Below are 12,538 nucleotides of genomic sequence, written 5' to 3' on the forward strand. Positions count from 1 at the left end.
TCAGCATAAAGTACCCACAAGATATCTACAGGTCTGGATAGGATGCTTCTTTATTTTATGTAACTAAATTATTCATTCACAAGCTACATAAAACATGTTTGATCATGTATGTGGACAGAGAAGTAAAACAGAAACACATTCATTTTTGTAACTGACACTTAACAACTAAAAACAGTAATTTTCCACAACTTCTAATCACTGAATCAAAAAGAAAAGAGGTACTGCTTTTTTATTTGTGACTGGTACAATAGTACTATTCATAGCAATGATTCAAGAGTGTGTAACATAGGATCATAGGAAATTACTAGGCTATTGACCTAGAGGTCATTTCAAGCCTAGCTGTTTCATCCCAATGTAATACCATAGATACTCTAGACAATACCCAGGATTATATTTAGTAATGACTGCCCATGTCCAGGAGGGTTGTTGGTGCTATCCCTGATAAGAATTAATGGTGCCCCATCCACTCATCCAGGTTCCTTTTGAACAGTATCCAAAAGCGCATTGACCAGCAGACAGTGATGCAGAAATACAATATAGTATTACTATTATATTACTATTTATTGCATATCTGTGCTAAAAAGCACATTCCATAGAGAGAAAAAAATCCAGACCGGTTTTGGCCAATACAATACAGCCTTCTTCAGTGTAAAAAGCCTTTTGAACAGTGTCATAGAGGTGTTCTGCTTCACATGAATTGACAGCCTATTTTAGAGACGTGGCAGTTGCTTGGAGACAAATCTGTCCCTTCAGCATATCTTATTCAAGTCATAGGCCATATTTAGGTCCCTGGAAGGGGTAAACGCTAATACATCCAATGTCCAGTGCCCTGCATTTGTTAATCCTAAGTTCATAGGTACGTTGCCCTTATAACCCTTATCAAGTTCCCCAAAGGTGAGAATGAAACCCTGTAACTTGTGTCTGTAAGGTAAACACCTTAACTATTATGCCACCCTCTTAGGCCAAAAATCAGAGTCTTAATTATATGCACATAAATGATAAATATACATACATTAAGTCCTTGAACCACCTAGTAGTAAACCACAAAATAAAAATCGAATGTCAACAATGTATGTCATAAGAGTTACAGTAAAGCAAACAGCAGAATTTTGTAGACTGAGAGTAAGCTCTCCCGTTCATGCCCTGCATCACAATATCTCTACATATAAAATATAAAAATTCCAAGACTGTGCAACATTAATGTTAAGGGAAGATACCTTTACCATCAGGGTTTTGTGATCTCAGTAGAAAAACATGCCTGTTTTTTGGTTTAAAAGGGGAACTGATTGAATCTAACCTAACTTGGTGCAAATAAATCCCCATATCTTTTTGCAAAACCTCTATATGGAAAACTGTAGGCCGGATTCACGATGGCTTGCACGGAGTCTAAGAGTAGAGTAAGACTCCATGCAATCATCATGTACAACAAGCGATCCAGGAACAGCCTGTAGGGGTGTGCGAGAGAGCTCCTAAAATGGCTCTTACACGGACAGGGCCGGGACATGCAAATTACCTCAATTGCAGCTGAAAGGCATGCAAATGAGGTAGATTTGCGATTCAGGAAACCTGAACCTGTCTGAGTAAGAGTAGTGTTATCTGCAGAAATGTACTCAGTTGACAACTGAGTACCATCCTACAAATAGCAAAATGGAGCCATGACAGCTCCAAATAAAGATTGCATCCAGTAGAGGAAGCATGCCAATGGCCAAATATATGCCCACTGGCAATGTTTCCCAATGCAAAATGAAAAAAAAAATGAATTTATTTTTTTTTCCAATTTTCCATGGTTAAGCGTAGCGCAGCTGCACGCAAATGGGCTGCACTCTAAAAAAACAGAAAAATAAAAATTAAAACCCACAAATTTGGATTTTATGGGTATTTGTAATGCACAATGCAAGGTAAAGGCAGGCTGAAGACAACATGGCTACCGAGTAGGGGTTGCTAAGGGGGAACCCAGTCTAAGAGATGTAACCAAGCATTAGTACGCAATCATATGCAAATGAGGGTAAGGATAGTGAATCCCAAGTCTACATAGCAAATGAGCACAGTCAGTGGAGTGTAAGACTAGGATAAGGGGAGTAACAGAGTAGGATATAGATGACATCAGGAGGGGGTATGTATGAAAGAAGATAAGCGCATTGGAGCAGAGTGGCATGTGTTAGTTGTCAGTTGCTCATCACTGGAAGAGGTGTGTCATCAGGTATCCTAACTAAAGTCAAGAAATAGAAGGTGCACACTGTGGGTATCACTAAAGTTTCTTGTAAAAATGCTTGCAACGTGTATGCACGCGTGTGCGCGCCTGTAAACCCGAGTAAGACAGTGTGCGCACATGTAAGTGTGAGTGCGCGCATTTAAGCTGGAGTAAGCATGTATAAGGCAGTCTATAGTATTGTGAGCACGTTTGCACTGGTGTGCACGCGTTTAAGCAGGAATTAGCTAGTGTAACTCCGTCTAAGCCTGTGTGCGCGTGTGATATCACGTGTATGCGCGTCTGCGCTAGTGTGCGCGGCACTGCCCCCCTGAGGAAATGGAAAGAGAAAAGGAAGCACAACAAACAGTAGGAAGTTAATCAGGGAGATTCAGCAGAGCTAGCAGGTGAATATAATCAGAATCAGGCAATTACACAAGCAATAAACCAGCCAAGCCCAGCTCAGCACTTAAAACTCTGCAAACAACTTTTCACCATGTATTGCTCAGAGACACTGCAGCACTGCAGTAAGCTAAGAGAAGTGAATACTGAAAAGGCTTAACTGAGACAAAGAAATGTTAGGAGCTGCCATTGCTGTCATAAACCGACATATGCAACATGTTGAGTGTGGTGACAATGGCAATGCTGCCAACCAACCCACAGTGAGGAGACAGAGAAGAGTGTACAGGCCCAAGGTAACCTACCAGGGGCTACATGAGCTGGAGATAGTGGAGTGCTATAGAGTGGACAGAGACTTCATGCAGCAAATTGTTGAGCTGTGCAGGCCACGCCTCACACACAGAACCAACAGAAGGGAACCCATTCCAGTGGAAACCAAGGTATGTGTTGGCCTATGAATACTAACAACAGGTACCTTCCAGAGACCAACTGGTGATATGATGGGGATATCACAGGCATCAACATCCAGGGTACTGCACCAGTTTCTGGATGCCATGTCAGCACTTGTCAGTGATCATGTATATTTCCCCAATTCCTGTGAGGTATTGGCCAGCAATATGCATCTCTTCCAGCAAATAGTGGAATACCCTGAGGTAGTGGGTGCAATAGACTGCATGCACATATGCATCAAAGCACCATCCGGTGAGCAGGGTAGGGTCTACTTCTACCGCAAGGGCTTCCCCTCCATCAACTGCCAGGTCCTGTGTGATGCCCAGGGCATAATACTGAATGTGTGTGCTGGCTGTCCTGGAAGCTACCATGATTCCCATATCTGGCATCTGACGCAGCTGTACCAGACATTTGCCAATGGGGACATCCCACATGGTCACCTAGTGGGGGGTGCTGGCTATGCACTAGAGCCGTGGCTGATGACACCCATCAGAAATGCACACACACATGAACAGGAACACCATAATGAGGCACACGCACAAACATGAAATGTAATCGAGCATGTGTTTCGGCTGCTCAAGTCACGGTTCAGGTGCCTGGACACATCTGGTGGAGCCTTGCAGTACACACCAACTACATGTACCCAAATTGTCATGGTATGTGCTATGCTATATAATATGATCCTGCAAAAACAGCTGCAGCCCCCCACCATTGCCAAGGTCATCACAGGCAGAGCGTGACTCGGAGGAGGAACAACCTGAGCCTGCCCCAGTAGGCAGAAGGAGGCATGCCCAGTATGCTTTGGCCTTGGCAAAGAGACAACTCATAGCACATACACTGGCTCAGTAGGAACCCTGGAAATGATACCTCTCTCTGTCTCGCACATATAGTAAAACGGATGCCTAAGTTGACACTACCTACTTCAAACATGTACAGGGAGTGTAGTATGTGCATCCGACATAGGCAGCCCTGCAGCACCACCTGAGGCATGATTGCCATGTGTCAAGCAATTTAAGGTAGTGCTAAACAGCATTTACCACCATGTAGTATAAGCAAACAGAACACACACACCAACTAGTACAACTGTGGTCAGTGTTGAGTAATATTGGGCAATGTCCTGCAAAGTTGGTGAATATACAGCAATGTCAGACAAGCCTGGTCTAAGTAGGGCATAGCAGAACAAAAGCCAACAAGCTCATATTTGCTTAACTGGCCCTTGAGCAGTCTGGTCTGCTCAGTATGGAAATATAAAGCAGTGATGGGCCTCGAACCCAGGATACTGTGCACCATAGTTAAAGTACTGAACCAATAAACCATGACAGCATTGCACTGTTCAGCCAGTATGAAGGGATGTTGATAAGTCTATGCAAAGTATCTGATGGAAACCCTGCAGGCACAGCATAATCCCTGTTGAGTTATGACACAAAGGTGAGTCCTGCAGTAAGAACAGAACTTGACTTCCTACACACGCAGTATAAATGTTAATATTGGTCATGTTCACACACATCCAGAAATGTAGTGGACTTCAGATCACAACATACTGAAAGGTCACACTGGGCATGCTCACACACTTGAATAAATGAGACATATGTCAGGCAACAAAACATGGAAAGCCTGAACTGGGCATGCTCACACACTTAGGCCATGTTTGACTACAGCAGTGGGCCACACATATCTGGCAGTTGCATGTGTTAACCCAGGAATCTCTCACTATCCAGCAATCTGCCCTGTGCACACAGTTACATGACAACAGACACTTATATAATATAGTGGAACCCTGTCATGATCAAACATGTTCCACAGATACCTAAGTTGTTCATAGAAGCTGGGAAAGCAAAGACGATAAAGACCTGCAAACAGTATCAGCAATAAATATTGTGCATCCTGAGCAGAAGCATAGGTTCAGAAGTCGATAGTAGGCTATCTGCCCTAGGGTATGTACAAGCCTAGCCAGAGTGTGTTTGGCTTTTGCAGCCCTGTCAGAGTAAAACACTGTGCCAGTGAATAGTAGGTCACACAAGATAGCCCATGTACATTTAGGCTAGTGTGCCTCTGTGTAGCAGGTTTACAGAAGATATCCCATGGGTAAACATGCAATCACCCATACAGCCATCAGGATGTCCCCTGTCAGTGGTTAGTGGGTGGCTCTGCCTATGTGAAACTGTGATCACAATCTGGAGTGAGTGGAGGCCCTGGGATAAGAATCTGTCCCTCCAGCTTGTCCTATTAACATCTGTGCTGAGGTATATGTCCCTGGAGTGTGTAGCTACAAGGGAGTTGGATATCCTGAGGTGGATGGAGCATATCCATTAATTCTGGGTGGGGTATTACTGCAAACAACAGGCACACATCATATCCGAGTAGGTGGTAAGCGACTGAGTAGAGCTGGAGTTACTGCGTCTGAACTGTGCAGGTCATCTGTGTGAGTCCCTACATCTGCTTGGTGCGGAACTTATAGGTTCATAGGTAGATACTAGGATATCTGCCCTAGGGCATTTATAAGCCTAGCCAGAGTGTATTTGGCATCTGTCTCCCTATTAGATTAGTCTACTGTGCCTCTGCAAATTAGGTCACAGAAGGTACCCTTTAAGATTTGTTTGCTGTGCCTCTGTCTAGCAGGGACACAGAAGAGATCCCAGGAGTGAATTTGCGATTTCCCATCCATGTGTCCAGATTTGGCTTGAAGAGGGTCAGCGAGGGGCTATGTCTAATATGAATTGGGATTCTATTCCAGCATGAGGGGAGCCTCTGGGAAATGAATCTGTCCTTCCAGCATGTCCTTTTTATTCTTGTGCTGAGGTTTAAGTCCCTGGAGTGTGTATCTCTAAGGGACTTGGATTTTGGAGGTGGAGCATGTCCATTAATTCTGGCTTTGACATGGCTTTGTATGTCAGGCATAGATTGCCTCTGAGTAGGTGGTAAGCAACTGAGTAGAGCTGGAGTTTCCTTAGTTGAGCTGCATATGACATCTGTTTGTAGCCCATGATCCTCTTGGAGAGGTACTTTTGGGTCTCTCCAGGTGCTGCAGGTGTCGGGTAAGGTACATCCCAAAAGGGCCATTGTATTCAAGTATGGGGCTGATGACTGATGAGTAGAGGGGCACAATGACCTCTCTTGATGTAGATGCAAATCTTTTTGTCATAAGGTGGCATATATAGAAGGTCTTTGTAACCACTTTGGCAATGTGATTATCAAAGGAGAGATTACTATCTACATTGGTCCCCATATCTTAAATTACTACTTCTGTACTTAATGGATTACCACCTATGTGGTACTTTGTGTGCACCTTGTTTTTCACAAAGGGGATGACTATGCACTTTTTAGCATGTAGCTCAAGTTTGTGGCTCTGGCACGAAACATCCATCTCTGTGAGACCCCTCTGCAGGATGCTTGTGTCAGCTGGAGAGTCGATTATAGCCCCCAGTTTGCAGTCATCTGCAAACTTTGTCAGCCATAATTGACTCTCCAGCTGACACAAGCATCCTCCAGAAGGGTCTCACAGAGATGGATGTTTGGTGCCAGTGTTAGCCTGAACCTCAGAGAAGTATATACCGAAAGAGAGGTCTCAGAACTGAGCCCTGTGGGATGCCACTTGTAACTGGTTTGTATTCGGACATGGCACCTGCGATTCTGACCATGTGGGTTATATCCCTGAGCCAGTTTGCAACCCATCTTGTGATATAGTGGTTGATATTTAAGCTGTTAAGCTTATGTATGATTTCCAAGTGTGGTATTGTGTTGAACATTTTTTGAGGTCCAGGTAGGCTGTGTGGACTACCTTGCCCTCATCCATAGCTTTGGTAACTGTTTCAAAGAAATCAACTAGGTTTAAGAGGCAAGATCTGCCCTCAACAAAGCTGAATTGAGTAGGGTCCAGTGTCTGGAGGCTCCCAATGTCTTGTTTATGAGTTCCATGATAATACGCTCCATAGCTGTACAGACCAGACTAGTCAGGCTTATGGGGTGATAGTTCCCAGGGTCTGTTGTGGCACCACCTTTGTGGAGTGGAACCACTGTAGCTGTATGCCATTATTCAGGTACATATCCTGTAGTAAGGCTAAGTTTGAACAGTGACTTAATGTGAGGGTTCAGTTCTTCTTGGAGCTTGTGTAAGACACAGCCTGGGACACCGTCCAGTCCCATAGCTGCTGTGTTTTTTGCTTTTGCAAGGGCAGCCTTCACCTGTGCATCTGTGATGTCAGGCAGGTTACATTCAGTTGGGATAGGCATTTGTTCCTTTGTGGGTGAAGGGGGGAGAGGTTTGTGCTGAATCTGTCTGCCAGGATGTTGGCTGTCTGTAGTTTTGGTATATTTTGTACCGTTATGCAACAATTCAGAGCATATCTGGGAGTTTCCACCCATATTATGGACATAACTAAAGATGGACTTGTGATTATCTTTAGCGTCTAGGGCAATTTCCCTTTGGAAACTGGCCTTTGATGATTTTATGAGGTTTCGAAGTTTATTGCTAATACTAATCAGAGATGCCTTCCATTTTTGGGATTTTGTTCTGTCATGTAGTAGCTTCCTCCTTCTGTTGTATAGCTTAATTATGACCGGGGTCCACCAAACAGGTCTCCTGTTTTTGGAGGAGTGAGTCTTCATTTTATTTGGGATAGCACGATCCATGCATTCCTGCAGGTGCTCATAGAATGCATTTGCAAAGGATTCTGCGGATTGGCATGTATTATCCTGTGGCCCGTGGGCTTTGAAGGATTCCACCTCAGTCTTGAGAAGTGCAAAGCTGACGTTTGAGAAATACTATACAGTGATTTCCTTGGCTGGGGGTGGGGATGGGATATGGATGTCCATGGAAATTTGTTAATGGTCTGATCTTGCCAATGAGGGATTTACCTCTGTTGTGGAACATAGAGTCCCCATGTTGGTGATGACCAGGTCCAATATGTTGTTCCCTCTTGTGGGAGTGGTGACCAGTTGTTCCATCGCATTACAGTTTATAACTTCAAGGAACCATTGGGCGAGTGTGTTTGGGCATGAGTAGTTGTTGCAGTCAATGTTTGGGTAGTTGAAGTCACCCAATAACATAGTTTTAGGAGAGACCTTGATATTCTCCAGTGTTCTCAGGAATGCCAAGTGGGGTTTCTGTAATAGGGAGGGTGTTCTGTAGCAGGCTACAAACCGAAAGGCAGTTTGGCCCGCTGTTAGTTGCACATGGATGGTTTCTGATGCTTCGTGCAGTGCCACTAACCTGGAGGTGTAGGTATCTTTGATGAATATAGATACTACCCCTGCTTTTGTGCTTTGGTCCGAGTTTTGTGTGTGAAATGCATGGTATGAGTTATAACCTGGTAGTGCTGGGGTGCTCACAGGAGCCTTGAACCAGGTTTCTCTTACTGCACAGACATCGATATTCTCCATACTGAGGAGAGCCTGAAGTGGGTGCATCTTGAGGTTTAGATGTCTGGCACTGAGTAGCATTACCTTTAGATTTTGTATCCTTGGGTTGTCTATGGAGGTGTGTTTGTCCTTTGAGCCTCGCCTAAAAAATGCACTATGGGGGTGGCAAGAGGCATGGCCAGTATACAAAAGCCTAAGGGTGACAGGTGCAAGCTGTCCCTAGCGAAGCAACGTGGCTTGTCGGGCATGTCATCCCAGGTTGACAGACACTGGATCCCCATTGAATGACACCAATACTGTAGACAATTGTTGAAACTGATCATTTTGTCTTTATACTCTGGCATCATTCTTGGTGAGGGCAAGATGCTTCCCAAGGTCAGGGTCATACCAGCCTGGGCTACATGATCAGAGAGCTGATCTATGTCTCATTTCTTGTAGTCCAGGGAGGTACGTCTCATGTCATTCACACCTGCATGGACAATGACGGAGTCATACTTGTACCTGCTTTGGAGTGACCTGAGTCCTTGAGTTATGTGGTGGATCCTGCCACCTGACAGGCAGCTTACAGTGACCTTCTCCTTGTTCAGTCAGTTGAGTGGGATGTCAGTGTGCCGGACAATAGAGTCCCCTATAACAAGTGTATTTGGTGTGTTGTTTGGCCTTAAGGGCTGTTACTGTGAGGCATACTGATTTTGTGAGATATGTGATTCATGGGTATTGTTGAGGGGTGGCTGTTGCTTGGGTATCTGTGGTCAGTACAGTTGCTACAGGTGTTGGGTAAGGTACACCCCAAAGGTGGCATTGTAACCAAGCACGGTTGTTATTAGTATAGTGGCACAATGACATCACTCGATCTAGATGTGAAACCATATCGGATAAGGTTACTTATATAGAAGGTCTGTCCAACCACTGTGGCAACATGAATGTCAAAGGTGACAGTACGAACAAGTCATGTCCCCAATCACCTAACAACACCTACCATATGTAATGGAGTACTACCTATGTGTTAATGTGTGGGCATGTTGTTATTCCCAAAGGGGATGACTATGCAACTAATGGCATTTAGCTGTAGGCCATGGCTCAGGCACCAGTCATCCATCTCTGTGAGACCCTGTTGTAGTATGCATGTGGCAGCTGGAGAGGTGATCATGGCACCCAGTATGCAGTCAAGTGTGAAAAAGGTCAGCCATATTCCCCCTGTGGTAGCCTGTATGTCAGACAAATATATACTGAACAAGAGAGGTCCCAGGACCGAGCCATGTGGGATGCCACATGTAACTGGTGTATAGTCAGACATGGCACCTGCAATTCTGACCATGTGGGTGCTATCCCTGATCCAGGTAGCAATCCATCATGTGAGATATGTGTCCATATCGATGCTGGTGAGCCTATGTATAATGGCCCAGTGAGTTATTGTGTGGAAGGGTTTTTCAAGCTTCAGGTAGGCTGCATATACAACAGTCCCTATGTTGATGGACCTGTTAACTGTCAAAAGAATACAAACATGTTCAAGAGGCAAGATCTGCCCACAACAACGCTGAAATGTGTAGGACACAGTGTCTGTAGTTTCCTGATGTCTATGTGTAAGAGTCCCATGACAATATACTCCATAGCTTTGCATAACAGGATAGATAGGCTTATAAGGCAATATTGTCTGTGGTCCATTCTGGCACCAGCTATGTGGAGTTTGAACACTGTTGCTGTATGCCATTCCGTGAGTACATATCCTGTAGTAACTCCAATATTGCACAGTGATGTAATGTGAGGGTTATGTCTGTCATGAAGCTCGTGTAAGATGCAGGCCGGGACACCAACTGGTCACATTGATGCTGTAATGTATGCTTTGGGGAGGGCAGCACTCACCTGTTACTGTGTGTTGTGAGGGAGGTTACACTCTGTTGGGATGGATAGTTGCTCCCTAGGGGGGATGGGGGAGACATCTGCACTGAACCTGTTTGCCAGGATGTTGGCTATGCCAGTGGGTTCAGGGTAAGTGTAGTCAGTATGCAGTAACTCACAGCATATCAGTGAGTGTCCACCCAGGTTCCTGACCTAACTGACGAAGGCCTTGTGATAGTCCTACTTTTCTGGTGCAATTGTCTGTGAGAAGAAGAACTTAGATAACTACATGAGTGATCATAGCTGTCTGCTAGTACAGATCACAGATGCTTTCCCCATCTGGGATTGTGCTCTGTCATGTAGTAGCTTCCTCCTGACATTGTGCAGCTCATTAATGGCTGTTGTCTACCAGACAGGTCCCCTGCCATTGGAGGAGTGAGTCTTGTTGTTATTTGGGGTAGCACAATCCATGCAGTCCACTAGGAGTCCATATAATGTGTATGTAAAGGATTCAGCAGTCAGAGCTGTATTTCACACTGTCTCAAGCTCTCTGAAGGATACCACCTTGCTTTGGTGAAGTGAGACGTTGGCTCATCAGAAGTTCACCAAGATTACCCAGGATGGGTGTGTGGAGTGTATATGTATGTCCAGTGAGATAGATGTATGTTCCGACCTTACCAATGAGGGGTATATTGCTGGTGTGTAACATAGAGTCCCCATGTTGGTGATGATCAGATCCAATATGTATTCCCCCTTGTGGCTGTGGTGACTGGTTGTTCCATAGCATATGAATGTACAAATTGTAGCAACTGTAGGGCGAGGTTGTTGCAGCTTGAGTAGTATCCCCAGTCAATATTCATGTATCTGACGTCATCCAATATAATGGTGTTTGTGGAGACCATCATATCCCCCATCATACCCAGGAAAGCCGAGTGTGGTTCCTGAGTATGGGAGGGTGGTCTGTAGTAGGCAACAAACTGAAAGGCAGTTTCAAACAATGGTAGTTGTATATGTATGGTCTGTGATGCTTACTGCAGTGCCACTAACCCGGAGGTGTGTGTATCTGTGATGTATAGGGATACACCCCCTAGTTGTGTTGTCCATTCCAAGTCCTGTGGTCAGAAAGCATGGTATGAAACATAACCTGGTAGTGCTGGTGTGCATATGTGACCCTGAACTAGGCGTCTGTTAGTGCACATATATTGCTATCTCCCATACTGAGGGGAGTCCTGAGTGGCCGCAATATGAGGGTAACACATCTGGTGTTGAGCAGCATTACGCTTAATGTTATTTAACCTGTAATGTCTATGTAGGTGGGTTTGTCTTTTGAGCCCTGCTCAACAAATGCACTATGGTGGTAGCAAGAGCCTTAGCCAGCATTCAAAGGTCCAAGGGTGACAGGTGCAAGCTGTCCATAGTGAAGCTACGTTGCATGTTGAGCATGTCACCACAGGCTGACAGACACTGTATCCCCTATGAATGACACCAATCTGTTAGCCAAGTGTTAAACGTGATATGTTTATCTGTATACTGTGACATCATACTTGGTGGGTGTAAGATGCTTGACAAGGTCAGGGTCATACTGGCCTGGGCTACATGATGACACTGTTCCTCCATGTACCATGTCATGTGGTCCAGGGAGTAACATCTGAGGTTTTACGCACCAGCATGGACAATGATGGTGCCAGTCCTGTACTTGCTTTGTAGTGACCTGACTGCATACGTTATGTGGCAGATCCTGGCATATGACAGACAGCACAAAGGGACTATTCCCTTGTATGAGCTGGTGAGTGGTACGTCAGTGTGTCTGACAATAAGTGTCACCTACAACAAGTGTATTATGTGTGTTGTGTAGCCCGAAGGCAAGTGACTGTGTGGCACACTGACATTGTGAACTATGTGAGATGTGGGAATTGTAGTGGGTTAGCAGTTGTGTGTGTGCCTATTGTGGAGGTCTCTGCTGCTTAGGTAGAATTCATTTACAGCATCTGAGTATGTGTGTGTGTGATAATGTGGTTTGAGTGCTGTCGCCAGGGGATATGTGAGACTGATATGTGGTGTGTGTGGTTATCTTCACCATCTGATAGACTATGCCAGTCATGGGTCGAGAGAGTTCAGCACCCTGTATGTCTCTATTGGTGCATCTCACACATATCTGGGTTTGTTGTGAGGAGGAGAGTCTTGTCTGTGTACATGAGTCAGATGTGACATTGTGTCTACATCACAATATTCACCAGCTGGACTGGAGAGTGCACACAAAGCCGACCCCTGGACATGCCAGGGTATCATCATGACATACTCTGT

The sequence above is a fragment of the Protopterus annectens genome, chromosome 4.part1 (assembly GCF_019279795.1).
Source record: "Protopterus annectens isolate FY-2018-M chromosome 4.part1, PAN1.0, whole genome shotgun sequence".
Lineage (NCBI taxonomy): Eukaryota > Metazoa > Chordata > Ceratodontiformes > Protopteridae > Protopterus > Protopterus annectens.